Source organism: Octopus bimaculoides, chromosome 21 (assembly GCF_001194135.2).
Source record: "Octopus bimaculoides isolate UCB-OBI-ISO-001 chromosome 21, ASM119413v2, whole genome shotgun sequence".
NCBI classification, from domain to species: domain Eukaryota; kingdom Metazoa; phylum Mollusca; class Cephalopoda; order Octopoda; family Octopodidae; genus Octopus; species Octopus bimaculoides.
The window spans coordinates 34143607-34148056 of NC_069001.1; positions in this window are offsets into that span (position 1 = coordinate 34143607).

A 4450-nucleotide genomic window follows, 5' to 3' on the forward strand; every position below is an offset into this window, starting at 1 on the left:
TATATATATATATATATATATATATACATACATCTTTAATCTTTTGTTTCAGTCATTAGACTGGGGCCCCATCATGGAAAATTTTTTGTCAAATTAACTGACCCCAGTACTTATTTTTTAAAAGCTTGCTACTTATTCCATCTGTTTTCTTTTGCCAGACTTCTAAGTGACAAGGTTATAAATAAACCAGCACCAGTTATCAAGCAGTAATGGGGAGGGGACAGGTGCTTGTGTGGGTGTATGTGTGTTTGTGTTTGTTTGTGTGTGTGTGTGTGTGTGTGTATATATATGATAGACGCATTGAAAAAAGGAGAGGATTAAAGATAAATAGATGGTGAGCAAAAGAGCTGATAGAAAGGATGAGAGGAAAGAGTGACGAAGACAGAGAAAATGAAGTAGTACTAGAGGTGGTGTGGTGGTGGTGGTGGTGGCGTGGTGGTGGTGGTGTGGTGGCGTGGTGGTGTGGTGGTCATGGTGGTAATGGTGGTGTTAGTAGCAACAGTTGTAATCTAAATGCTTCAGCTAACTCTCCAAATAAAAACAATGTTGTTGTCATGGTCAGTGAATGATTAGTTTCATTTTACTATTGCTTCTGACCGAGGGTTTTTTTTTGTTTTGTCACACAAACCAAACATATGTTAGAAGGAAAAGAAGAAGGAAAAGAACCACAACACACAACACACAACAGCCTCCCCCCTACCCCCAATTTATACCTAGCAACAACAAAATGAAGACTGAACATAGAAGAATCATTTTGTATTCAATTATTCAAACATATCTTGCTTGCAGCAAGCACACACACACACGCACACACACACACACGCACACGCGCGCACACACACACACACACGCACACACACACACGTTGTAAGAAATACTCACACACGCATTCACACTCGCATATGACACTGTGTATACTTAAGCTAACATGAACAGCAACAGATAATAGGTTTCTACAAAACTGTAGCAGTTTAAGTACACTGAGACTAATACAATAAGTTGTGTTTGACTTCATCTCTCGGCTTGTTTAGATGATAAAAGCAAGTAAGCAATGTTGTGAGAAGTATTGCTTGTGAGACCCAATGTGCTATGTCACTCACTGACCATAACATCAAAGTCAGCCTTATAAATATGTTACACTATCTTGGTCACAAGTGCTTCAGATACCGCTGTAAAGGAGTCTTCTTCATCTCTCTCTCTTTTCTTTCTATCTTTTTTCTTTACCTTTTTTCTTTATCGTTTTTTTTTGGGGGGGGGGGTATTTTTATATATATTCTTAGAGTTTGCAGTTCTTGCAGAAATAACTGACTTTGGTCTTGCTATATGAGACGAGAATGAAACCAAAAAGAAAAAAAATATGGATAAGAGTATAATAACCAGGCAGATCAGAGGCTCTAACTAATTATTCAACATAACCTGGTCTTTCAAAATTACAAAAAACAAACAAAACAAAAATAAACAAAACAAAAAGAAACAAACAAAGAACATGTTACATAACAAAAATATATTAATAAAAATAAAAGCAAAAAACACAGTTTGTTAATAACAATGGCCGTGCCCCAGCATGGTCACAGCTCATGAGCTGAAACTAGATAAAATGAAAAAAGGTGAGCTGAATGAGTACAATATGAAAACTGTATAACAAGATAGAAAATAAAATTTAGCATATAACACGTGTACACACACACACACACACACACACACAAACATGTAAATATGTATATATAAACATATTGATATATATATAAATATATAGATATCTGTATACATGTGTATGTGTGTATATAATATAAAATGATATAATATGTATGTATAAATATATATATATATATGTGTGTATATGTATATATATATGTATGTATGTATATATGTATATGTATATACATATATATATGTATGTATATATCCATATCTATCTACTTATCTATCTATCTATCTATCTATCTATCTATCTATATATATATATATTATGTACGCATATTTATGGAAACTTTATTAGTTCTCTCCATAACTAGAGAGAATGATATTTTTGACTGTTCCTTGGAAAAGATCTTATTTAAATTTCTGATCTGTTGAGTGACCTAATCAAAGTGGCAAAGATCTTCAGTAAACCATATATGCAAATCCAGGCAGCAAGAACTTACATCATCTCAACAAGAACAACACACACACACATGCACGTGTGCACGTGCACACACACACACACACACCCTCCACTCATGCACACACATACAGTTAGGTGTCTCTCTTAATATGTGTGCTTTGCATAAGTATTAACACACGAGACACCCTCCTCCACATACACATCTGCATAAGTGCTCATGTACACACACACACACAGATACACACGTGCACTATATACATAAATATGTATATACAGATATATGTGATCATCATCTCAATACAACGTATACACCTGCGCAAATACCTACCTACACAAATACATATGCACATACGCACACATTATGCATATGATAAATAAAAAGGAAAAAAAGAATAAAACAATGTGTGTTGATATCCACATGCAAGTACACACACACACACACACACACACACACACACACACACACACACGCGCGCACACACACATGTTCACACCCTCTCTCACATACATGCACACATACACACGATTCACGTAAGATGAAAGAAGTGCACTGAGACCTAAGAACCGACATTCACCCTGACGTGACCATACACAACAATTACATTAAAATCATCTACAAGAGGTCTAGGGACTCTGGTAATTGTGCCCTGATAAATATTATTGTTGAATTCTCTTTATAAGAAATACAACTCACATCATCATCATCATCAACCGTTCGTGTACCTGACATATCTGAATTCCCTCGTCAACACCGTGTCTTATTGTTATGTACTGATTTTCCATCACCACCATTGCTCTTATATCTGACAACCCGACAATATATCACCTTCTCACCTTTTTTTTTTTCCTTCTTCAACCCCAACCACCAACCTTGCTATGAACCTGTTTTTGCCAACTCGTTTCATGACTTGAATTTATTAGTTGCTTTACATCTTTCTAAACACAACAGACTTCTGCAATCTCCAATGCTATCATCCTTGCTAACTATTTGTCTCTCTAGGAACCAACCATTAAATATGCTATCACTGCTACCAATCACTATGACAAATTACTAATTTTCTTGCAGCCCAAGGAGGGTAACTTCTATGTAATCACTAAACCTACTAGACATAGCAGTTAAATTGTTTCTCAATTGCATCATAGAAATTGCACCCATAGCAAACATCATAGAAACTACAACTAAATCTCTTTTAAATCAAAAACAGCTAATGAAAGAATCAGCAAGTGGTTATTCAGTTTGCTAGAAATAGCAACCAAATTTCCCATAGATCACAAGTCCTCTAAGACATAAAATAGCCAACACTTTTTGTCAAGGAGTTGGGGAGGCAAATAGCACACACGCACACACACACACACACACACACACACACACACATGATGAGCTTCAGCACAGTCTCATCTACTGAAATTACTCGCAAAGCATTGGTCAACATGGGGCTGCAGTAAAAGATGCTTGCCCAACAGTGCTGCCACACAATGGTACTGAACCTGAGACCATGTGGTTGCAAAGTGAACTTTTAAAACCACACAGCTGTACCAATGCCTGTGATATCTTTCCAAAGATACCTTTTGATATGAAGCTATCATATCATCATCAGAGGATAAATTCAAACAGGCTGAATTTTCCACCAATCAACCGAACCATCAAATGATCTACCAGCCAGCCAACCAACCAGCCAGCCAACAAATAGTTTTTTTGTTTCTTTTTCTAGATTATTTCTCTTTGTTGCTTTCTCCAATGATTTGTAAAAAACAGTATTGTTTGGGACTCCCATGCTTGATTAGATGACAGAATAAGATAATTAGTTAGTAGGTTTCTATGTTACAAAGGGGAGAAAAAAAAAAGAAATGAGACGTCAATGTGATGTTACTGTATGTGGAGCCTGGTTATCCTTGAAATGAAAAGCAGCCCCTACCCCCTGACTCACCCAATAAAAAAAAAACAGAAGAAGCAAAAAATAAAAATAAAAGAAATAGCCAGCATAATAAAGCACTAATAATAATAATAATAATAATAATAATAATAATTGTGATAATAATTATAATAAAAAAAAACGAACAATTTTGATTGGGATAAATAAGCTGTCAGAATGGTGAATGTCAATCAGTTGTTTACTGAAACTTGGGTTTATAACTAATAATAATAATAATAATGATGATAATAATGATAATAATAAATAAAATAACTCTATATAACTAGATTAATAAAAGTTATCTAAGGACCTGGTCCTCTTATCGGTTTGTATCACTGACATCTGATTCTTTCTGCTTCTGGTTTTCCTCTCATTCTGCCTATTCTCTCCTTTTATTCTTCATTCCCTTTATTTCTATTGCTACCCCCCCCCC